This window comes from Oryzias latipes, chromosome 9 (genome assembly GCF_053564925.1).
Source record: "Oryzias latipes strain Hd-rR chromosome 9, Olatipes_Hd-rR_3.1".
Lineage (NCBI taxonomy): Eukaryota > Metazoa > Chordata > Actinopteri > Beloniformes > Adrianichthyidae > Oryzias > Oryzias latipes.
The window spans coordinates 13052061-13078397 of record NC_136245.1 but is presented as its reverse complement, the minus strand read 5'-3'; positions in this window follow the sequence as shown (position 1 = coordinate 13078397).

Below are 26337 nucleotides of genomic sequence, written 5' to 3'. Positions count from 1 at the left end.
TTTTAAGCTCCAAATAGCACTGTTTGGACTTCTCCACTTACAAGGTGACAAAAAATAACACTTTCGTCACTTTTGAGTGCATATTGTACATACAAATCAGTTTTTCATTCAAAAGTTTCAAAAAAGAGTTTTTAGCTCCAAATAGCACTGTTTGGACTTCTCCACTTACAAGGTGACAAGAAATAACGCGTTCTTCAACTTGCAAATGAGAACTTTGACTTTTGAGTTCATTTTGGCCACAAAAAACAGTTTTAATTCAAAAGTGTCAAAAATGCGTTTTCAGCTCCAAATAGCACTGTTTGGACTTCTCCACTTACAAGGTGACAAGAAATAACACTTTCTTCACTTTTGAGTGCATATTGTACATAAAAATCAGTTTTTCATTCAAAAGTGTCAAAAAAGCGTTTTCAGCTCCAAATAGCACTGTTTAGATTTTTCCACTTACAAGGTGACAAGAAATAACACTTTCTTCACTTTTGAGTGCATATTGTACATAAAAATCAGTTTTTCATTCAAAAGTTTCACAAAAGTGTTCTCAGCTCCAAATAGCACTGTTTGGACTTCTCCACTTACAAGGTGACCAGAAATAACACTTTCGTCACTTTTGAGTGCATTTTGGCCACAAAAATCAGTTTTTCATTCAAAAGTGTCAAAAACGCGTTTTCAGCTCCAAAAGGCACTGTTTGGACTTCTCCACTTACAAAGTGACAAGAAATAACACTTTCTTCACTTTTGAGTGCATATTGTACATACAAATCAGTTTTTCATTCAAAAGTGTCACAAAAGCGTTTTCAGCTCCAAATAGCACTGTTTAGACTTTTCCACTTACAAGGTGACAAGAACTAAACACTTTCTTCACTTTTGAGTGCATATTGTACATAAAAATACGTTTTTCATTCAAAAGTGTCAAAAAAGCGTTTTCAGCTCCAAACAGCACTGTTTGGACTTCTCCACTTACAAGGTGACCAGAAATAACACGTTCTTCAACTGCAAATGAGTTCTTTGACTTTTGAGTTCATTTTGGCCACAAAAAACAGTTTTTCATTCAAAAGTCTCAAAAAAGCGTTTTCTGCTCCAAATAGCACTGTTTAGACTTCTCCACTTACAAGGTGACAAGAAATAACACTTTCTTCACTTTTGAGTGCATATTGTACATACAAATCAGTTTTTCATTCAAAAGTTTCAAAAAAAAAATTTCAGCTCCAAATAGCACTGTTTAGACTTCTCCACTTACAAGGTGACAAGAACTAAACACTTTCTTCACTTTTTAGTGCATATTGTACATAAAAATCAGTTTGTCATTCAAAAGTGTCACAAAAGCATTTTCAGCTCCAAATAGCACTGTTTAGACTTTTCCACTTACAAGGTGACAAGAACTAAACACTTTCTTCACTTTTGAGTGCATATTGTACATAAAAATAAGTTTTTCATTCAAAAGTGTCAAAAAAGCGTTTTCAGCTCCAAACAGCACTGTTTGGACTTCTCCACTTACAAGGTGACAAGAAATAACACGTTCTTCAACTGCAAATGAGAACTTTGACTTTTGAGTTCATTTTGGCCACAAAAAACAGTTTTTCATTCAAAAGTGTCGAAAAAGCGTTTTCAGCTCCAAATAGCACTGTTTGGACTTCTCCACTTACAAGGTGACAAGAAATAACACTTTCGTCACTTTTGAGTGCATTTTGACCACAAAAATCAGTTTTTCATTCAAAAGTGTCACAAAAGCGTTTTCAGCTCCAAATAGCACTGTTTAGACTTCTCCACTTACAAGGTGACAAGAACTAAACACTTTCTTCACTTTTGAGTGCATATTGTACATAAAAATAAGTTTTTCATTCAAAAGTGTCAAAAAAGCGTTTTCAGCTCCAAACAGCACTGTTTGGACTTCTCCACTTACAAGGTGACCAGAAATAACACGTTCTTCAACTGCAAATGAGTTCTTTGACTTTTGAGTTCATTTTGGCCACAAAAAACAGTTTTTCATTCAAAAGTCTCAAAATAGCGTTTTCAGCTCCAAATAGCACTGTCTAGACTTCTCCACTTACAAGGTGACAAGAAATAACACGTTCTTCAACTGCAAATGAGAACTTTGACTTTTGAGTTCATTTTGGCGACAAAAAACAGTTTTTCATTCAAAAGTGTCAAAAACGCGTTTTCAGCTCCAAATAGCACTGTTTGGATTTCTCCACTTACAAGGTGACAAGAAATAACACTTTCTTCACTTTTGAGTGCATATTGTACATACAAATCAGTTTTTCATTCAAAAGTGTCAAAAAAGTGTTTTCAGCTCCAAATAGCACTGTTTGGACTTCTCCACTTACAAGGTGACAAGAAATAACACTTTCGTCACTTTTGAGTGCATATTGTACATAAAAATCAGTTTTTCATTCAAAAGTGTCAAAAAAGCGTTTTCAGCTCCAAATAGCACTGTCTAGACTTCTCCACTTGCAAGGTGACAAGAAATAACACGTTCTTCAACTGCAAATGAGAACTTTGACTTTTAAATTCATTTTGGCCACAAAAAACAGTTTTTCATTCAAAAGTGTCAAAAACGCGTTTTCAGCTCCAAATAGCACTGTTTGGATTTCTCCACTTACAAGGTGACAAGAAATAACACTTTCTTCACTTTTGAATGCATATTGTACATAAAAATCAGTTTTTCATTCAAAAGTGTCAAAAAAGCGTTTTCAGCTCCAAATAGCACTGTTTAGACTTCTCCACTTACAAGGTGACAAGAAATAACACTTTCTTCACTTTTGAGTGCATATTGTACATAAAAATCAGTTTTTCATTCAAAAGTTTCAAAAAAGAGTTTTCAGCTCCAAATAGCACTGCTTGGACTTCTCCACTTACAAGGTGACAAGAAATAACACGTTCTTCAACTGCAAATGAGAACTTTGACTTTTAAATTCATTTTGGCCACAAAAAATAGTTTTTCATTCAAAAGTGTCAAAAACGCGTTTTCAGCTCCAAATAGCACTGTTTGGATTTTTCCACTTACAAGGTGACAAGAAATAACACTTTTTCAACTTTTGAGTGCATATTGTACATAAAAGTCAGTTTTTCATTCAAAAGTTTCAAAAAAGCGTTTTCAGCTCCAAATAGCACTGTTTGGACTTTTCCACTTACAAGGTGACAAGAAATAACACATTCTTCCACTGCAAATGAGAACTTTGACTTTTGAGTGCATATTGTACATAAAAATCAATTTTTCATTCAAAAGTGTCAAGAAAGCGTTTTCAGCTTTAAACAGTACTGTTTGGACTTCTCCACTTTACAAAGCGACAAGAAATAACACATTCTTCCACTGTTAATGAGAACTTTGACTTTTGAGTTCATTTTTGCCACAAAAACCAGTTTTTCATTCAATAGTGTCAAAAAAGCATTTTCAGCTCCAAATAGCACTGTTTTTACTTCTCCACTCACAAGGTGACAAGAAATAACACATTCTTCCAGTGCAAATGAGAACTTTGACTTTTGAGTGCATATTGTACATAAAAATCAGTTTTTTATTCAAAATTTTCAAAAAAGCGTTTTCAGCTCCAAACAGCACTGTTTGGACTTCTCCACTTACAAGGTGACAAGAAATATCACGTTCTTCAACTGCAAATGAGAACTTTGACTTTTGAGTTCATTTTGGCCACAAAAAACAGTTTTTCATTCAAAAGTGTCGAAAAAGCGTTTTCAGCTCCAAATAGCACTGTTTAGACTTCTCCACTTACAAGGTGACAAGAAATAACACTTTTTCACTTTTGAGTGCATATTGTACATAAAAGTCAGTTTTTCATTCAAAAGTTTCAAAAAAGCGTTTTCAGCTCCAAATAGCACTGTTTGCACTTCTCCACTTACAAGGTGACAAGAAATAACACATTCTTCCACTGCAAATGAGAACTTTGACTTTTGAGTGCATATTGTACATAAAAATCAATTTTTCATTCAAAAGTGTCAAGAAAGCGTTTTCAGCTTTAAACAGTACTGTTTGGACTTCTCCACTTTACAAAGTGACAAGAAATAACACATTCTTCCACTGCAAATGAGAACTTTGACTTTTGAGTTCATTTTGGCCACAAAAAACAGTTTTTCATTCAATAGTGTCAAAAAAGCATTTTCAGCTCTAAACAGCACTGTTTGGACTCCTCCACTTAAAAGTTGACAAGAAATAATACTTTCTTCACTTTTGAGTGCATATTGTACATAAAAATCAGTTTTTCATTCAAAAGTGTCAAGAAAGCGTTTCCAGCTTCAAACAGTACTGTTTGGACTTCTCCACTTACAAGGTGACAAGAAATAACACGTTCTTCAACTGCAAATGAGAACTTTTACTTTTGAGTTCATTTTGACCACAAAAAACAGTTTTTCATTCAAAAGTGTCAAAAACGCGTTTTCAGCTCCAAATAGCACTGTTTGGACTTCTCCACTTACAAGGTGACAAGAATTTACACTTTCTTCCACTGCAAATGAGAACTTTGACTTTTGAGTGCATATTGTACATCAAAATCAATTTTTCATTCAAAAGTGTCAAGAAAGCGTTTTCAGCTTTAAACAGTACTGTTTGGACTTCTCCACTTTACAAAGTGACAAGAAATAACACATTCTTCCACTGCAAATGAGAACTTTGACTTTTGAGTTCATTTTGGCCACAAAAACCAGTTTTGCATTCAATAGTGTCAAAAAAGCATTTTCAGCTCTAAAGAGCACTGTTTGGACTCCTCCACTTAAAATTTGACAAGAAATAATACTTTCTTCACTTTTGAGTGCATATTGTACATAAAAATCAGTTTTTCATTCAAAAGTGTCAAGAAAGCGTTTCCAGCTTCAAACAGTACTGTTTGGACTTCTCCACTTACAAGATGACAAGAAATAACACGTTCTTCAACTGCAAATGAGAACTTTTACTTTTGAGTTCATTTTGACCACAAAAAACAGTTTTTCATTCAAAAGTGTCAAAAACGCGTTTTCAGCTCCAAATAGCACTGTTTGGACTTCTCCACTTACAAGGTGACAAGAATTTACACTTTCTTCACTTTTGAGTGCATATTGTACATAAAAATCAGTTTTTCATTCAAAAGTTTCAAAAAAGCGTTTTCAGCTCCAAATAGCACTGTTTGCACTTCTCCACTTACAAGGTGACAAGAAATAACACATTCTTCCACTGCAAATGAGAACTTTGACTTTTGAGTGCATATTGTACATAAAAATCAATTTTTCATTCAAAAGTGTCAAGAAAGCGTTTTCAGCTTTAAACAGTACTGTTTGGACTTCTCCACTTTACAAAGTGACAAGAAATAACACATTCTTCCACTGCAAATGAGAACTTTGACTTTTGAGTTCATTTTTGCCACAAAAACCAGTTTTTCATTCAATAGTGTCAAAAAAGCATTTTCAGCTCCAAATAGCACTGTTTTTACTTCTCCACTCACAAGGTGACAAGAAATAACACATTTTTCCACTGCAAATGAGAACTTTGACTTTTGAGTGCATATTGTACATAAAAATCAGTTTTTTATTCAAAATTTTCAAAAAAGCGTTTTCAGCTCCAAACAGCACTGTTTGGACTTCTCCACTTACAAGGTGACAAGAAATATCACGTTCTTCAACTGCAAATGAGAACTTTTACTTTTGAGTTCATTTTGGCCACAAAAAACAGTTTTTCATTCAAAAGTGTCAAAAAAGCGTTTTCAGCTCCAAATAGCACTGTTTAGACTTCTCCACTTACAAGGTGACAAGAAATAACACTTTTTCACTTTTGAGTGCATATTGTACATAAAAGTCAGTTTTTCATTCAAAAGTTTCAAAAAAGCGTTTTCAGCTCCAAATAGCACTGTTTGCACTTCTCCACTTACAAGGTGACAAGAAATAACACATTCTTCCACTGCAAATGAGAACTTTGACTTTTGAGTGCATATTGTACATAAAAATCAATTTTTCATTCAAAAGTGTTAAGAAAGCGTTTTCAGCTTTAAACAGTACTGTTTGGACTTCTCCACTTTACAAAGTGACAAGAAATAACACATTCTTCCACTGCAAATGAGAACTTTGACTTTTGAGTTCATTTTGGCCACAAAAACCAGTTTTGCATTCAATAGTGTCAAAAAAGCATTTTCAGCTCTAAACAGCACTGTTTGGACTCCTCCACTTAAAAGTTGACAAGAAATAATACTTTCTTCACTTTTGAGTGCATATTGTACATAAAAATCAGTTTTTCATTCAAAAGTGTCAAGAAAGCGTTTCCAGCTTCAAACAGTACTGTTTGGACTTCTCCACTTACAAGGTGACAAGAATTTACACTTTCTTCACTTTTGAGTGCATATTGTACATAAAAATCAGTTTTTCATTCAAAAGTTTCAAAAAAGCGTTTTCAGCTCCAAATAGCACTGTTTGGACTTCTCCACTTACAAGGTGACAAGAAATAACACTTTCTTCACTTTTGAGTGCATATTGTACATAAATATCAGTTTTTCATTCAAAAGTGTCAAAAAAGCGTTTTCAGCTCCAAACAGCACTGTTCGGACTTCTCCACATACAAGGTGACAAGAAATAACACTTTCGTCACTTTTGAGTGCTTATTGTATATAAAAATTAGTTTTTCATTCAAAACGTCAAAAAAGCGTTTCAATCTCTAAACAGCACTGTTTGGACTTCTCCACTTACAGGGTGACAAGAAATAATACTTTCTTCACTTTTGAGTGCATATTGTACATAAAAGTCAGTTTTTCATTCAAAAGTTTCAAAAAAGCGTTTTCAGCTCCAAATAGCGCTGTTTGCACTTCTCCACTTACAAGGTGACAAGAAATAACACATTCTTCCACTGCAAATGAGAACTTTGACTTTTGAGTGCATATTGTACATAAAAAACAATTTTTTATTCAAAATTTTCAAAAAAGCGTTTTCAGCTCCAAACAGCACTGTTTGGACTTCTCCACTTACAAGGTGACAAGAAATATCACGTTCTTCAACTGCAAATGAGAACTTTTACTTTTGAGTTCATTTTGGCCACAAAAAACAGTTTTTCATTCAAAAGTGTCAACAAAGCGTTTTCAGCTCCAAATAGCACTGTTTAGACTTCTCCACTTACAAGGTGATAAGAAATAACACTTTTTCAACTTTTGAGTGCATATTGTACATAAAAGTCAGTTTTTCATTCAAAAGTTTCAAAAAAGCGTTTTCAGCTCCAGATAGCACTGTTTGCACTTTTCCACTTACAAGGTGACAAGAAATAACACATTCTTCCACTGCAAATGAGAACTTTGACTTTTGAGTGCATATTGTACATAAAAATCAATTTTTCATTCAAAAGTGTCAAGAAAGCGTTTTCAGCTCTAAACAGTACTGTTTGGACTTCTCCACTTTACAAAGTGACAAGAAATAACACATTCTTCCACTGTTAATGAGAACTTTGACTTTTGAGTTCATTTTTGCCACAAAAACCAGTTTTTCATTCAATAGGGTCAAAAAAGCATTTTTAGCTCCAAATAGCACTGTTTTTACTTCTCCACTCACAAGGTGACAAGAAATAACACATTTTTCCACTGCAAATGAGAACTTTGACTTTTGAGTGCATATTGTACATAAAAATCAGTTTTTTATTCAAAATTTTCAAAAAAGCGTTTTCAGCTCCAAATAGCACTGTTTGGACTTCTCCACTTACAAGGAGACAAGAAATATCACGTTCTTCAACTGCAAATGAAAACTTTTACTTTTGAGTTCATTTTGGCCACAAAAAACAGTTTTTCATTCAAAAGTGTCAAAAAAGCGTTTTCAGCTCCAAATAGCACTGTTTAGACTTCTCCACTTACAAGGTGACAAGAAATAACACTTTTTCACTTTTAAGTGCATATTGTACATAAATGTCAGTTTTTCATTCAAAAGTTTCAAAAAAGCGTTTTCAGCTCCAAATAGCACTGCTTGCACTTCTCCACTTACAAGGTGACAAGAAATAACACATTCTTCCACTGCAAATGAGAACTTTGACTTTTGAGTGCATATTGTACATAAAAATCAATTTTTCATTCAAAAGTGTCAATAAAGCGTTTTCAGCTTTAAACAGTACTGTTTGGACTTCTCCACTTTACAAAGTGACAAGAAATAACACATTCTTCCACTGCAAATGAGAACTTTGACTTTTGAGTTCATTTTGGCCACAAAAACCAGTTTTTCATTCAATAGTGTCAAAAAAGCATTTTCAGCTCTAAACAGCACTGTTTGGACTCCTCCACTTAAAAGTTGACAAGAAATAATACTTTCTTCACTTTTGAGTGCATATTGTACATAAAAATCAGTTTTTCATTCAAAAGTTTCAAAAAAGCGTTTTCAGCTCCAAACAGCACTGTTTAAACTTCTCCACTTACAAGGTGACAAGAAATATCACGTTCTTCAACTGCAAATGAGAACTTTAACTTTTGAGTTCATTTTGGCCACAAAAAACAGTTTTTCATTCAAAAGTGTCAACAAAGCGTTTTCAGCTCCAAATAGCACTGTTTAGACTTCTCCACTTACAAGGTGATAAGAAATAACACTTTTTCAACTTTTGAGTGCATATTGTACATAAAAGTCAGTTTTTCATTCAAAAGTTTCAAAAAAGCGTTTTCAGCTCCAAATAGCACTGTTTGCACTTTTCCACTTACAAGGTGACAAGAAATAACACATTCTTCCACTGCAAATGAGAACTTTGACTTTTGAGTGCATATTGTACATAAAAATCAATTTTTCATTCAAAAGTGTCAAGAAAGCGTTTTCAGCTTTAAACAGTACTGTTTGGACTTCTCCACTTTACAAAGTGACAAGAAATAACACATTCTTCCACTGTTAATGAGAACTTTGACTTTTGAGTTAATTTTTGCCACAAAAACCAGTTTTTCATTCAATAGTGTCAAAAAAGCATTTTCAGCTCCAAATAGCACTGTTTTTACATCTCCACTCACAAGGTGACAAGAAATAACACATTCTTCCACTGCAAATGAGAACTTTGACTTTTGAGTGCATATTGTACATAAAAATCAGTTTTTTATTCAAAATTTTCAAAAAAGCGTTTTCAGCTCCAAACAGCACTGTTTGGACTTCTCCACTTACAAGGTGAAAAGAAATATCACGTTCTTCAACTGCAAATGAGAACTTTTACTTTTGAGTTCATTTTGGCCACAAAAAACAGTTTTTCATTCAAAAGTGTCAAAAAAGCGTTTTCAGCTCCAAATAGCACTGTTTAGACTTCTCCACTTACAAGGCGACAAGAAATAACACTTTTTCACTTTTGAGTGCATATTGTACATAAAAGTCAGTTTTTCATTCAATAGTGTCAAAAAAGCATTTTCAGCTCTAAACAGCACTGTTTGGACTCCTCAACTTAAAAGTTGACAAGAAATAATACTTTCTTCACTTTTGAGTGCATATTGTACATAAAAATCAGTTTTTCATTCAAAAGTGTCAAGAAAGCGTTTCCAGCTTCAAACAGTACTGTTTGGACTTCTCCACTTACAAGGTGACAAGAAATAACACGTTCTTCAACTGCAAATGAGAACTTTGACTTTTGAGTTCATTTTGACCACAAAAAACAGTTTTTCATTCAAAAGTGTCAAAAACGCGTTTTCAGCTCCAAATAGCACTGTTTGGACTTCTCCACTTACAAAGTGACAAGAATTTACACTTTCTTCACTTTTGAGTGCATATTGTACATAAAAATCAGTTTTTCATTCAAAAGTGTCAAGAAAGCGTTTCCAGCTTCAAACAGTACTGTTTGGACTTCTCCACTTACAAGGTGACAAAAAATAACACGTTCTTTAACTGCAAATGAGAACTTTGACTTTTGAGTTCATTTTGACCACAAAAAACAGTTTTTCATTCAAAAGTGTCAAAAACGCGTTTTCAGCTCCAAATAGCACTGTTTGGACTCCTCCACTTACAAGGTGACAAGAATTTACACTTTCTTCACTTTTGAGTGCATATTGTACATAAAAATCAGTTTTTCATTCAAAAGTTTCAAAAAAGCGTTTTCAGCTCCAAATAGCACTGTTTGGACTTCTCCACTTACAAGGTGACAAGAAATAACACTTTCTTCACTTTTGAGTGCATATTGTACATAAATATCAGTTTTTCATTCAAAAGTGTCAAAAAAGCGTTTTCAGCTCCAAACAGCACTGTTTGGACTTCTCCACTTACAAGGTGACAAGAAATAACACGTTCTTCAACTGAAAATGAGAACTTTGACATTTGAGTTCATTTTGGCCACAAAAAACAGTTTTTCATTCAAAAGTGTCGAAAAAGCGTTTTCAGCTCCAAATAGAATTGTTTGGACTTCTCCACTTACAAGGTGACAAGAAATAACACTTTCGTCACTTTTGAGTGCATTTTGGCCACAAAAATCAGTTTTTCATTCAAAAGTGTCAAAAACGCGTTTTCAGCTCCAAAAGGCACTGTTTGGACTTCTCCACTTACAAAGTGACAAGAAATAACACTTTCTTCACTTTTGAGTGCATATTGTACATACAAATCAGTTTTTCATTCAAAAGTGTCACAAAAGCGTTTTCAGCTCCAAATAGCACTGTTTAGACTTTTCCACTTACAAGGTGACAAGAACTAAACACTTTCTTCACTTTTGAGTGCATATTGTACATAAAAATAAGTTTTTCATTCAAAAGTGTCAAAAAAGTGTTTTCAGCTCCAAACAGCACTGTTTAGACTTCTCCACTTACAAGGTGACAAGAACTAAACACTTTCTTCACTTTTGAGTGCATATTGTACATAAAAATCAGTTTGTCATTCAAAAGTGTCAAAAAAGCGTTTTCAGCTCCAAACAGCACTGTTTGGACTTCTCCACTTACAAGGTGACAAGAAATAACACTTTCTTCACTTTTGAGTGCATATTGTACATAAAAATCAGTTTTTCATTCAAAAGTTTCAAAAAAGAGATTTCAGCTCCAAATAGCACTGTTTAGACTTCTCCACTTACAAGGTGACAAGAACTAAACACTTTCTTCACTTTTGAGTGCATATTGTACATAAAAATCAGTTTGTCATTCAAAAGTGTCAAAAAAGCGTTTTCAGCTCCAAACAGCAGTGATTGGACTTCTCCACTTACAAGGTGACAAAAAATAACACTTTCTTCACTTTTGAGTGCATATTGTACATACAAATCAGTTTTTCATTCAAAAGTGTCAAAAAAGCGTTTTCAGCTCCAAATTGCACTGTTTGGACTTCTCCACTTGCAAGGTGACAAGAAATAACACGTTCTTCAACTGCAAATGAGAACTTTGACTTTTAAATTCATTTTGGCCACAAAAAACAGTTTTTCATTCAAAAGTGTCAAAAATGCATTTCAGCTCCAAATAGCACTGTTTGGACTTCTCCACTTACAAGGTGACAAGAAATAACACTTTCTTCACTTTTGAGTGCATATTGTACATAAAAATCAGTTTTTCATTCAAAAGTGTCAAAAAAGCGTTTTCAGCTCCAAATAGCACTGTTTAGACTTCTCCACTTACAAAGTGACAAGAAATAACACTTTCTTCACTTTTGAGTGCATATTGTACATAAAAATCAGTTTTTCATTCAAAAGTTTCAAAAAAGCGTTTTCAGCTCCAAATAGCACTGTTTGGACTTCTCCACTTACAAGGTGACAAGAAATAACACTTTCTTCACTTTTGAGTGCATATTGTACATAAAAATCAGTTTTTCATTCAAAAGTGTCACAAAAGTGTTTTCAGCTTCAAATAGCACTGTTTGGACTTCTCCACTTACAAGTTTACAAGAAATAACACGTTCTTCAACTGCAAATGAGAACTTTGACTTTTGAGTTCATTTTGGCCACAAAAAACAGTTTTTCTTTCAAAAGTGTCAAAAAAGCGTTTTAAGCTCCAAACAGCACTGTTTGGACTTCTCCACTTACAAGGTGACAAAAAATAACACTTTCGTCACTTTTGAGTGCATATTGTACATACAAATCAGTTTTTCATTCAAAAGTTTCAAAAAAGAGTTTTCAGCTCCAAATAGCACTGTTTGGACTTCTCCACTTACAAGGTGACAAGAAATAACACGTTCTTCAACTGCAAATGAGAACTTTGACTTTTGAGTTCATTTTGGCCACAAAAAACAGTTTTTCATTCAAAAGTGTCGAAAAAGCGTTTTCAGCTCCAAATAGCACTGTTTGGACTTCTCCACTTACAAGGTGACAAGAAATAACACTTTCGTCACTTTTGAGTGCATTTTGGCCACAAAAATCAGTTTTTCATTCAAAAGTGTCAAAAACGCGTTTTCAGCTCCAAAAGGCACTGTTTGGACTTCTCCACTTACAAAGTGACAAGAAATAACACTTTCTTCACTTTTGAGTGCATATTGTACATACAAATCAGTTTTTCATTCAAAAGTGTCACAAAAGCGTTTTCAGCTCCAAATAGCACTGTTTAGACTTTTCCACTTACAAGGTGACAAGAACTAAACACTTTCTTCACTTTTGAGTGCATATTGTACATAAAAATAAGTTTTTCATTCAAAAGTGTCAAAAAAGTGTTTTCAGCTCCAAACAGCACTGTTTAGACTTCTCCACTTACAAGGTGACAAGAACTAAACACTTTCTTCACTTTTGAGTGCATATTGTACATAAAAATCAGTTTGTCATTCAAAAGTGTCACAAAAGCGTTTTCAGCTCCAAATAGCACTGTTTAGACTTTTCCACTTACAAGGTGACAAGAACTAAACACTTTCTTCACTTTTGAGTGCATATTGTACATAAAAATCAGTTTTTCATTCAAAAGTGTCAAAAAAGCGTTTTCAGCTCCAAACAGCACTGTTTGGACTTCTCCTCTTACAAGGTGACCAGAAATAACACGTTCTTCAACTGCAAATGAGTTCTTTGACTTTTGAGTTCATTTTGGCCACAAAAAACAGTTTTTCATTCAAAAGTCTCAAAAAAGCGTTTTCAGCTCCAAATAGCACTGTTTAGACTTCTCCACTTACAAGGTGACAAGAAATAACACTTTCTTCACTTTTGAGTGCATATTGTACATACAAATCAGTTTTTCATTCAAAAGTTTCAAAAAAGAGATTTCAGCTCCAAATAGCACTGTTTAGACTTCTCCACTTACAAGGTGACAAGAACTAAACACTTTCTTCACTTTTGAGTGCATATTGTACATAAAAATCAGTTTGTCATTCAAAAGTGTCAAAAAAGCGTTTTCAGCTCCAAACAGCAGTGATTGGACTTCTCCACTTACAAGGTGACAAGAAATAACACTTTCTTCACTTTTGAGTGCATATTGTACATACAAATCAGTTTTTCATTCAAAAGTGTCAAAAAAGCGTTTTCAGCTCCAAATAGCACTGTCTAGACTTCTCCACTTACAAGGTGACAAGAAATAACACGTTCTTCAACTGCAAATGAGAACTTTGACTTTTGAGTTCATTTTGGCGACAAAAAACAGTTTTTCATTCAAAAGTGTCAAAAACGCGTTTTCAGCTCCAAAAGGCACTGTTCGGACTTCTCCACTTACAAGGTGACAAGAAATAACAATTTCTTCACTTTTGAGTGCATATTGTACATAAAAATCAGTTTTTCATTCAAAAGTGTCAAAAAAGCGTTTTCAGCTCCAAATAGCACTGTCTAGACTTCTCCACTTACAAGGTGACAAGAAATAACACTTTCGTCACTTTTGAGTGCATTTTGGCCACAAAAATCAGTTTTTCATTCAAAAGTGTCACAAAAGCGTTTTCAGCTCCAAATAGCACTGTTTAGACTTTTCCACTTACAAGGTGACAAGAACTAAACACTTTCTTCACTTTTGAGTGCATATTGTACATAAAAATAAGTTTTTCATTCAAAAGTGTCAAAAAAGTGTTTTCAGCTCCAAACAGCACTGTTTAGACTTCTCCACTTACAAGGTGACAAGAACTAAACACTTTCTTCACTTTTGAGTGCATATTGTACATAAAAATCAGTTTGTCATTCAAAAGTGTCACAAAAGCGTTTTCAGCTCCAAATAGCACTGTTTAGACTTTTCCACTTACAAGGTGACAAGAACTAAACACTTTCTTCACTTTTGAGTGCATATTGTACATAAAAATCAGTTTTTCATTCAAAAGTGTCAAAAAAGCGTTTTCAGCTCCAAACAGCACTGTTTGGACTTCTCCTCTTACAAGGTGACCAGAAATAACACGTTCTTCAACTGCAAATGAGTTCTTTGACTTTTGAGTTCATTTTGGCCACAAAAAACAGTTTTTCATTCAAAAGTCTCAAAAAAGCGTTTTCAGCTCCAAATAGCACTGTTTAGACTTCTCCACTTACAAGGTGACAAGAAATAACACTTTCTTCACTTTTGAGTGCATATTGTACATACAAATCAGTTTTTCATTCAAAAGTTTCAAAAAAGAGATTTCAGCTCCAAATAGCACTGTTTAGACTTCTCCACTTACAAGGTGACAAGAACTAAACACTTTCTTCACTTTTGAGTGCATATTGTACATAAAAATCAGTTTGTCATTCAAAAGTGTCAAAAAAGCGTTTTCAGCTCCAAACAGCAGTGATTGGACTTCTCCACTTACAAGGTGACAAGAAATAACACTTTCTTCACTTTTGAGTGCATATTGTACATACAAATCAGTTTTTCATTCAAAAGTGTCAAAAAAGCGTTTTCAGCTCCAAATAGCACTGTCTAGACTTCTCCACTTACAAGGTGACAAGAAATAACACGTTCTTCAACTGCAAATGAGAACTTTGACTTTTGAGTTCATTTTGGCGTCAAAAAACAGTTTTTCATTCAAAAGTGTCAAAAACGCGTTTTCAGCTCCAAAAGGCACTGTTCGGACTTCTCCACTTACAAGGTGACAAGAAATAACAATTTCTTCACTTTTGAGTGCATATTGTACATAAAAATCAGTTTTTCATTCAAAAGTGTCAAAAAAGCGTTTTCAGCTCCAAATAGCACTGTCTAGACTTCTCCACTTACAAGGTGACAAGAAATAACACTTTCGTCACTTTTGAGTGCATTTTGGCCACAAAAATCAGTTTTTCATTCAAAAGTGTCAAAAACGCGTTTTCAGCTCCAAAAGGCACTGTTTGGACTTCTCCACTTACAAAGTGACAAGAAATAACACTTTCTTCACTTTTGAGTGCATATTGTACATACAAATCAGTTTTTCATTCAAAAGTGTCACAAAAGCGTTTTCAGCTCCAAATAGCACTGTTTAGACTTTTCCACTTACAAGGTGACAAGAACTAAACACTTTCTTCACTTTTGAGTGCATATTGTACATAAAAATAAGTTTTTCATTCAAAAGTGTCAAAAAAGCGTTTTCAGCTCCAAACAGCACTGTTTGGACTTCTCCACTTACAAGGTGACCAGAAATAACACGTTCTTCAACTGCAAATGAGTTCTTTGACTTTTGAGTTCATTTTGGCCACAAAAAACAGTTTTTCATTCAAAAGTCTCAAAAAAGCGTTTTCAGCTCCAAATAGCTCTGTTTAGACTTCTCCACTTACAAGGTGACAAGAAATAACACTTTCTTCACTTTTGAGTGCATATTGTACATAAAAATCAGTTTTTCATTCAAAAGTTTCAAAAAAGAGATTTCAGCTCCAAATAGCACTGTTTAGACTTCTCCACTTACAAGGTGACAAGAAATAACACTTTCTTCACTTTTGAGTGCATATTGTACATACAAATCAGTTTTTCATTCAAAAGTTTCAAAAAAGCGTTTTCAGCTCCAAATAGCACTGTTTAGACTTCTCCACTTACAAGGTGACAAGAACTAAACACTTTCTTCACTTTTGAGTGCATATTGTACATAAAAATCAGTTTGTCATTCAAAAGTGTCACAAAAGCGTTTTCAGCTCCAAATAGCACTGTTTAGACTTTTCCACTTACAAGGTGACTAGAACTAAACACTTTCTTCACTTTTGAGTGCATTTTGGCCACAAAAATCAGTTTTTCATTCAAAAGTGTCAAAAACGCGTTTTCAGCTCCAAAAGGCACTGTTTGGACTTCTCCACTTACAAAGTGACAAGAAATAACACTTTCTTCACTTTTGAGTGCATATTGTACATACAAATAAGTTTTTCATTCAAAAGTGTCAAAAAAGCGTTTTCAGCTCCAAACAGCACTGTTTGGACTTCTCCACGTACAAGGTGACCAGAAATAACACGTTCTTCAACTGCAAATGAGTTCTTTGACTTTTGAGTTCATTTTGGCCACAAAAAACAGTTTTTCATTCAAAAGTCTCAAAAAAGCGTTTTCAGCTCCAAATAGCTCTGTTTAGACTTCTCCACTTACAAGGTGACAAGAAATAACACTTTCTTCACTTTTGAGTGCATATTGTACATACAAATCAGTTTTTCATTCAAAAGTTTCAAAAAAGCGTTTTCAGCTCCAAATAGCACTGTTTGGACTTCTCCACTTACAAAGTGACAAGAAATAACACTTTCTTCACTTTTGAGTGCATATTGTACATACAAATCAGTTTTTCATTCAAAAGTGTCACAAAAGCGTTTTCAGCTCCAAATAGCACTGTTTAGACTTTTCCACTTACAAGGTGACAAGAACTAAACACTTTCTTCACCTTTGAGTGCATATTGTACATAAAAATAAGTTTTTCATTCAAAAGTGTCAAAAAAGCGTTTTCAGCTCCAAACAGCACTGTTTGGACTTCTCCACGTACAAGGTGACCAGAAATAACACGTTCTTCAACTGCAAATGAGTTCTTTGACTTTTGAGTTCATTTTGGCCACAAAAAACAGTTTTTCATTCAAAAGTCTCAAAAAAGCGTTTTCAGCTCCAAATAGCTCTGTTTAGACTTCTCCACTTACAAGGTGACAAGCAATAACACTTTCTTCACTTTTGAGTGCATATTGTACATACAAATCAGTTTTTCATTCAAAAGTTTCAAAAAAGAGATTTCAGCTCCAAATAGCACTGTTTAGACTTCTCCACTTACAAGGTGACAAGAACTAAACACTTTCTTCACTTTTGAGTGCATATTGTACATAAAAATCAGTTTGTCATTCAAAAGTGTCAAAAAAGCGTTTTCAGCTCCAAACAGCAGTGATTGGACTTCTCCACTTACAAGGTGACAAGAAATAACACTTTCTTCACTTTTGAGTGCATATTGTACATACAAATCAGTTTTTCATTCAAAAGTGTCAAAAAAGCGTTTTCAGCTCCAAATTGCACTGTTTGGACTTCTCCACTTGCAAGGTGACAAGAAATAACACGTTCTTCAACTGCAAATGAGAACTTTGACTTTTAAATTCATTTTGGCCACAAAAAACAGTTTTTCATTCAAAAGTGTCAAAAATGCGTTTTCAGCTCCAAATAGCACTGTTTGGACTTCTCCACTTACAAGGTGACAAGAAATAACACTTTCTTCACTTTTGAGTGCATATTGTACATAAAAATCAGTTTTTCATTCAAAAGTTTCAAAAAAGCGTTTTCAGCTCCAAATAGCACTGTTTGGACTTCTCCACTTACAAGGTGACAAGAAATAACACTTTCTTCACTTTTGAGTGCATATTGTACATAAAAATCAGTTTTTCATTCAAAAGTGTCACAAAAGTGTTTTCAGCTTCAAATAGCACTGTTTGGACTTCTCCACTTACAAGTTTACAAGAAATAACACGTTCTTCAACTGCAAATGAGAACTTTGACTTTTGAGTTCATTTTGGCCACAAAAAACAGTTTTTCTTTCAAAAGTGTCAAAAAAGCGTTTTAAGCTCCAAACAGCACTGTTTGGACTTTTCCACTTACAAGGTGACAAAAAATAACACTTTCGTCCCTTTTGAGTGCATATTGTACATACAAATCAGTTTTTCATTCAAAAGTTTCAAAAAAGAGTTTTCAGCTCCAAATAGCACTGTTTGGACTTCTCCACTTACAAGGTGACAAGAAATAACACGTTCTTCAACTGCAAATGAGAACTTTGACTTTTGAGTTCATTTTGGCCACAAAAAACAGTTTTTCATTCAAAAGTGTCGAAAAAGCGTTTTCAGCTCCAAATAGCACTGTTTGGACTTCTCCACTTACAAGGTGACAAGAAATAACACTTTCGTCACTTTTGAGTGCATTTTGGCCACAAAAATCAGTTTTTCATTCAAAAGTGTCAAAAACGCGTTTTCAGCTCCAAAAGGCACTGTTTGGACTTCTCCACTTACAAAGTGACAAGAAATAACACTTTCTTCACTTTTGAGTGCATATTGTACATACAAATAAGTTTTTCATTCAAAAGTGTCAAAAAAGCGTTTTCAGCTCCAAACAGCACTGTTTGGACTTCTCCACGTACAAGGTGACCAGAAATAACACGTTCTTCAACTGCAAATGAGTTCTTTGACTTTTGAGTTCATTTTGGCCACAAAAAACAGTTTTTCATTCAAAAGTCTCAAAAAAGCGTTTTCAGCTCCAAATAGCTCTGTTTAGACTTCTCCACTTACAAGGTGACAAGCAATAACACTTTCTTCACTTTTGAGTGCATATTGTACATACAAATCAGTTTTTCATTCAAAAGTTTCAAAAAAGAGATTTCAGCTCCAAATAGCACTGTTTAGACTTCTCCACTTACAAGGTGACAAGAACTAAACACTTTCTTCACTTTTGAGTGCATATTGTACATAAAAATCAGTTTGTCATTCAAAAGTGTCAAAAAAGCGTTTTCAGCTCCAAACAGCAGTGATTGGACTTCTCCACTTACAAGGTGACAAGAAATAACACTTTCTTCACTTTTGAGTGCATATTGTACATACAAATCAGTTTTTCATTCAAAAGTGTCAAAAAAGCGTTTTCAGCTCCAAATTGCACTGTTTGGACTTCTCCACTTGCAAGGTGACAAGAAATAACACGTTATTCAACTGCAAATGAGAACTTTGACTTTTAAATTCATTTTGGCCACAAAAAACAGTTTTTCATTCAAAAGTGTCAAAAATGCGTTTTCAGCTCCAAATAGCACTGTTTGGACTTCTCCACTTACAAGGTGACAAGAAATAACACTTTCTTCACTTTTGAGTGCATATTGTACATAAAAATCAGTTTTTCATTCAAAAGTGTCACAAAAGTGTTTTCAGCTTCAAATAGCACTGTTTGGACTTCTCCACTTACAAGTTTACAAGAAATAACACGTTCTTCAACTGCAAATGAGAACTTTGACTTTTGAGTTCATTTTGGCCACAAAAAACAGTTTTTCTTTCAAAAGTGTCAAAAAAGCGTTTTAAGCTCCAAACAGCACTGTTTGGACTTTTCCACTTACAAGGTGACAAAAAATAACACTTTCGTCCCTTTTGAGTGCATATTGTACATACAAATCAGTTTTTCATTCAAAAGTTTCAAAAAAGAGTTTTCAGCTCCAAATAGCACTGTTTGGACTTCTCCACTTACAAGGTGACAAGAAATAACACGTTCTTCAACTGCAAATGAGAACTTTGACTTTTGAGTTCATTTTGGCCACAAAAAACAGTTTTTCATTCAAAAGTGTCGAAAAAGCGTTTTCAGCTCCAAATAGCACTGTTTGGACTTCTCCACTTACAAGGTGACAAGAAATAACACTTTCGTCACTTTTGAGTGCATTTTGGCCACAAAAATCAGTTTTTCATTCAAAAGTGTCAAAAACGCGTTTTCAGCTCCAAAAGGCACTGTTTGGACTTCTCCACTTACAAAGTGACAAGAAATAACACTTTCTTCACTTTTGAGTGCATATTGTACATACAAATAAGTTTTTCATTCAAAAGTGTCAAAAAAGCGTTTTCAGCTCCAAACAGCACTGTTTGGACTTCTCCACGTACAAGGTGACCAGAAATAACACGTTCTTCAACTGCAAATGAGTTCTTTGACTTTTGAGTTCATTTTGGCCACAAAAAACAGTTTTTCATTCAAAAGTCTCAAAAAAGCGTTTTCAGCTCCAAATAGCTCTGTTTAGACTTCTCCACTTACAAGGTGACAAGAAATAACACTTTCTTCACTTTTGAGTGCATATTGTACATACAAATCAGTTTTTCATTCAAAAGTTTCAAAAAAGAGATTTCAGCTCCAAATAGCACTGTTTAGACTTCTCCACTTACAAGGTGACAAGAACTAAACACTTTCTTCACTTTTGAGTGCATATTGTACATAAAAATCAGTTTGTCATTCAAAAGTGTCAAAAAAGCGTTTTCAGCTCCAAACAGCAGTGATTGGACTTCTCCACTTACAAGGTGACAAGAAATAACACTTTCTTCACTTTTGAGTGCATATTGTACATACAAATCAGTTTTTCATTCAAAAGTGTCAAAAAAGCGTTTTCAGCTCCAAATTGCACTGTTTGGACTTCTCCACTTGCAAGGTGACAAGAAATAACACGTTCTTCAACTGCAAATGAGAACTTTGACTTTTAAATTCATTTTGGCCACAAAAAACAGTTTTTCATTCAAAAGTGTCAAAAATGCGTTTTCAGCTCCAAATAGCACTGTTTGGACTTCTCCACTTACAAGGTGACAAGAAATAACACTTTCTTCACTTTTGAGTGCATATTGTACATAAAAATCAGTTTTTCATTCAAAAGTGTCACAAAAGTGTTTTCAGCTTCAAATAGCACTGTTTGGACTTCTCCACTTACAAGTTTACAAGAAATAACACGTTCTTCAACTGCAAATGAGAACTTTGACTTTTGAGTTCATTTTGGCCACAAAAAACAGTTTTTCTTTCAAAAGTGTCAAAAAAGCGTTTTAAGCTCCAAACAGCACTGTTTGGACTTTTCCACTTACAAGGTGACAAAAAATAACACTTTCGTCCCTTTTGAGTGCATATTGTACATACAAATCAGTTTTTCATTCAAAAGTTTCAAAAAAGAGTTTTCAGCTCCAAATAGCACTGTTTGGACTTCTCCACTTACAAGGTGACAAGAAATAACACGTTCTTCAACTGCAAATGAGAACTTTGACTTTTGAGTTCATTTTGGCCACAAAAAACAGTTTTTCATTCAAAAGTGTCGAAAAAGCGTTTTCAGCTCCAAATAGCACTGTTTGGACTTCTCCACTTACAAGGTGACAAGAAATAACACTTTCGTCACTTTTGAGTGCATTTTGGCCACAAAAATCAGTTTTTCATTCAAAAGTGTCAAAAACGCGTTTTCAGCTCCAAAAGGCACTGTTTGGACTTCTCCACTTACAAAGTGACAAGAAATAACACTTTCTTCACTTTTGAGTGCATATTGTACATACAAATAAGTTTTTCATTCAAAAGTGTCAAAAAAGCGTTTTCAGCTCCAAATAGCACTGTTTAGACTTTTCCACTTACAAGGTGACAAAAACTAAACACTTTCTTCACTTTTGAGTGCATATTGTACATAAAAATAAGTTTTTCATTCAAAAGTGTCAAAAAAGCGTTTTCAGCTCCAAACAGCACTGTTTGGACTTCTCCACTTACAAGGTGACCAGAAATAACACGTTCTTCAACTGCAAATGAGTTCTTTGACTTTTGAGTTCATTTTGGCCACAAAAAACAGTTTTTCATTCAAAAGTCTCAAAAAAGCGTTTTCAGCTCCAAATAGCACTGTTTAGACTTCTCCACTTACAAGGTGACAAGAAATAACACTTTCTTCACTTTTGAGTGCATATTGTACATACAAATCAGTTTTTCATTCAAAAGTTTCAAAAAAGAGATTTCAGCTCCAAATAGCACTGTTTAGACTTCTCCACTTACAAGGTGACAAGAACTAAACACTTTCTTCACTTTTGAGTGCATATTGTACATAAAAATCAGTTTGTCATTCAAAAGTGTCACAAAAGCGTTTTCAGCTCCAAATAGCACTGTTTAGACTTTTCCACTTACAAGGTGACAAGAACTAAACACTTTCTTCACTTTTGAGTGCATATTGTACATAAAAATCAGTTTTTCATTCAAAAGTGTCAAAAAAGCGTTTTCAGCTCCAAACAGCACTGTTTGGACTTCTCCTCTTACAAGGTGACCAGAAATAACACGTTCTTCAACTGCAAATGAGTTCTTTGACTTTTGAGTTCATTTTGGCCACAAAAAACAGTTTTTCATTCAAAAGTCTCAAAAAAGCGTTTTCAGCTCCAAATAGCACTGTTTAGACTTCTCCACTTACAAGGTGACAAGAAATAACACTTTCTTCACTTTTGAGTGCATATTGTACATACAAATCAGTTTTTCATTCAAAAGTTTCAAAAAAGAGATTTCAGCTCCAAATAGCACTGTTTAGACTTCTGCACTTACAAGGTGACAAGAACTAAACACTTTCTTCACTTTTGAGTGCATATTGTACATAAAAATCAGTTTGTCATTCAAAAGTGTCAAAAAAGCGTTTTCAGCTCCAAACAGCAGTGATTGGACTTCTCCACTTACAAGGTGACAAGAAATAACACTTTCTTCACTTTTGAGTGCATATTGTACATACAAATCAGTTTTTCATTCAAAAGTGTCAAAAAAGCGTTTTCAGCTCCAAATAGCACTGTCTAGACTTCTCCACTTACAAGGTGACAAGAAATAACACGTTCTTCAACTGCAAATGAGTTCTTTGACTTTTGAGTTCATTTTGGCCACAAAAAACAGTTTTTCATTCAAAAGTCTCAAAAAAGCGTTTTCAGCTCCAAATAGCTCTGTTTAGACTTCTCCACTTACAAGGTGACAAGAAATAACACTTTCTTCACTTTTGAGTGCATATTGTACATACAAATCAGTTTTTCATTCAAAAGTTTCAAAAAAGAGATTTCAGCTCCAAATAGCACTGTTTAGACTTCTCCACTTACAAGGTGACAAGAACTAAACACTTTCTTCACTTTTGAGTGCATATTGTACATAAAAATCAGTTTGTCATTCAAAAGTGTCAAAAAAGCGTTTTCAGCTCCAAATAGCACTGTCTAGACTTCTCCACTTACAAGGTGACAAGAAATAACACTTTCGTCACTTTTGAGTGCATTTTGGCCACAAAAATCAGTTTTTCATTCAAAAGTGTCAAAAACGCGTTTTCAGCTCCAAAAGGCACTGTTTGGACTTTTCCACTTACAAAGTGACAAGAAATAACACTTTCTTCACTTTTGAGTGCATATTGTACATACAAATCAGTTTTTCATTCAAAAGTGTCACAAAAGCGTTTTCAGCTCCAAATAGCACTGTTTAGACTTTTCCACTTACAAGGTGACAAGAACTAAACACTTTCTTCACCTTTGAGTGCATATTGTACATAAAAATAAGTTTTTCATTCAAAAGTGCCAAAAAAGCGTTTTCAGCTCCAAACAGCACTGTTTGGACTTCTCCACTTACAAGGTGACCAGAAATAACACGTTCTTCAACTGCAAATGAGTTCTTTGACTTTTGAGTTCATTTTGGCCACAAAAAACAGTTTTTCATTCAAAAGTCTCAAAAAAGCGTTTTCAGCTCCAAATAGCTCTGTTTAGACTTCTCCACTTACAAGGTGACAAGAAATAACACTTTCTTCACTTTTGAGTGCATATTGTACATAAAAATCAGTTTTTCATTCAAAAGTTTCAAAAAAGAGATTTCAGCTCCAAATAGCACTGTTTAGACTTCTCCACTTACAAGGTGACAAGAACTAAACACTTTCTTCACTTTTGAGTGCATATTGTACATAAAAATCAGTTTGTCATTCAAAAGTGTCAAAAAAGCGTTTTCAGCTCCAAACAGCAGTGATTGGACTTCTCCACTTACAAGGTGACAAGAAATAACACTTTCTTCACTTTTGAGTGCATATTGTACATACAAATCAGTTTTTCATTCAAAAGTGTCAAAAAAGCGTTTTCAGCTCCAAATTGCACTGTTTGGACTTCTCCACTTGCAAGGTGACAAGAAATAACACGTTCTTCAACTGCAAATGAGAACTTTGACTTTTAAATTCATTTTGGCCACAAAAAACAGTTTTTCATTCAAAAGTGTCAAAAATGCGTTTTCAGCTCCAAATAGCACTGTTTGGACTTCTCCACTTACAAGGTGACAAGAAATAACACTTTCTTCACTTTTGAGTGCATATTGTACATAAAAATCAGTTTTTCATTCAAAAGTTTCAAAAAAGCGTTTTCAGCTCCAAATAGCACTGTTTGGACTTCTCCACTTACAAGGTGACAAGAAATAACACTTTCTTCACTTTTGAGTGCATATTGTACATAAAAATCAGTTTTTCATTTAAAAGTGTCACAAAAGTGTTTTCAGCTTCAAATAGCACTGTTTGGACTTCTCCACTTACAAGTTTACAAGAAATAACACGTTCTTCAACTGCAAATGAGAACTTTGACTTTTGAGTTCATTTTGGCCACAAAAAACTGTTTTTCTTTCAAAAGTGTCAAAAAAGCGTTTTAAGCTCCAAACAGCACTGTTTGGACTTCTCCACTTACAAGGTGACAAAAAATAACACTTTCGTCACTTTTGAGTGCATATTGTACATACAAATCAGTTTTTCATTCAAAAGTTTCAAAAAAGAGTTTTCAGCTCCAAATAGCACTGTTTGGACTTCTCCACTTACAAGGTGACAAGAAATAACACTTTCTTCACTTTTTAGTGCGTATTGTACATAAAAACCAGTTTTTCATTCATAAGTGTCAAAAAAGCGTTTTAAGCTCCAAACAGCACTGTTTGGACTTCTCCACTCACAAGGTGACAAGAAATAACACATTCTTCCACTGCAAATGAGAACTTTGACTTTTGAGTGCATATTGTACATAAAAATCAGTTTTTTATTCAAAAGTTTCAAAAAAGCGTTTTCAGCTCCAAATAGCACTGTTTGGACTTCTCCGCTTGCAAGGTGACAAGAAATAACACGTTTTTCAACTGCAAATGAGAACTTTGACTTTTAAATTCATTTTGGCCACAAAAAACAGTTTTTCATTCAAAAGTGTCAAAAACGCGTTTTCAGCTCCAAATAGCACTGTTTGGACTTCTCCACTTACAAGGTGACAAGAAATAACACTTTCTTCACTTTTGAGTGCATATTGTACATAAAAATCAGTTTTTCATTCAAAAGTTTCAAAAAAGAGATTTCAGCTCCAAATAGCACTGTTTAGACTTCTCCACTTACAAGGTGACAAGAACTAAACACTTTCTTCACTTTTGAGTGCATATTGTACATAAAAATCAGTTTGTCATTCAAAAGTGTCAAAAAAGCGTTTTCAGCTCCAAACAGCAGTGATTGGACTTCTCCACTTACAAGGTGACAAGAAATAACACTTTCTTCACTTTTGAGTGCATATTGTACATACAAATCAGTTTTTCATTCAAAAGTGTCAAAAAAGCGTTTTCAGCTCCAAATAGCACTGTCTAGACTTCTCCACTTACAAGGTGACAAGAAATAACACGTTCTTCACTTTTGAGTGCATATTGTACATAAAAATCAGTTTGTCATTCAAAAGTGTCAAAAAAGCGTTTTCAGCTCCAAATAGCACTGTCTAGACTTCTCCACTTACAAGGTGACAAGAAATAACACGTTCTTCAACTGCAAATGAGAACTTTGACTTTTGAGTTCATTTTGGCGACAAAAAACAGTTTTTCATTCAAAAGTGTCAAAAACGCGTTTTCAGCTCCAAAAGGCACTGTTCGGACTTCTCCACTTACAAGGTGACAAGAAATAACAATTTCTTCACTTTTGAGTGCATATTGTACATAAAAATCAGTTTTTCATTCAAAAGTGTCAAAAAAGCGTTTTCAGCTCCAAATAGCACTGTTTGGACTTCTCCACTTACAAGGTGACAAGAAATAACACTTTCTTCACTTTTGAGTGCATATTGTACATAAAAATCAGTTTTTCATTCAAAAGTTTCAAAAAAGCGTTTTCAGCTCCAAATAGCACTGTTTGGACTTCTCCGCTTGCAAGGTGACAAGAAATAACACGTTTTTCAACTGCAAATGAGAACTTTGACTTTTAAATTCATTTTGGCCACAAAAAACAGTTTTTCATTCAAAAGTGTCAAAAACGCGTTTTCAGCTCCAAATAGCACTGTTTGGACTTCTCCACTTACAAGGTGACAAGAAATAACACTTTCTTCACTTTTGAGTGCATATTGTACATAAAAATCAGTTTTTCATTCAAAAGTTTCAAAAAAGAGATTTCAGCTCCAAATAGCACTGTTTAGACTTCTCCACTTACAAGGTGACAAGAACTAAACACTTTCTTCACTTTTGAGTGCATATTGTACATAAAAATCAGTTTGTCATTCAAAAGTGTCAAAAAAGCGTTTTCAGCTCCAAATAGCACTGTCTAGACTTCTCCACTTACAAGGTGACAAGAAATAACACGTTCTTCAACTGCAAATGAGAACTTTGACTTTTGAGTTCATTTTGGCGACAAAAAACAGTTTTTCATTCAAAAGTGTCAAAAACGCGTTTTCAGCTCCAAAAGGCACTGTTCGGACTTCTCCACTTACAAGGTGACAAG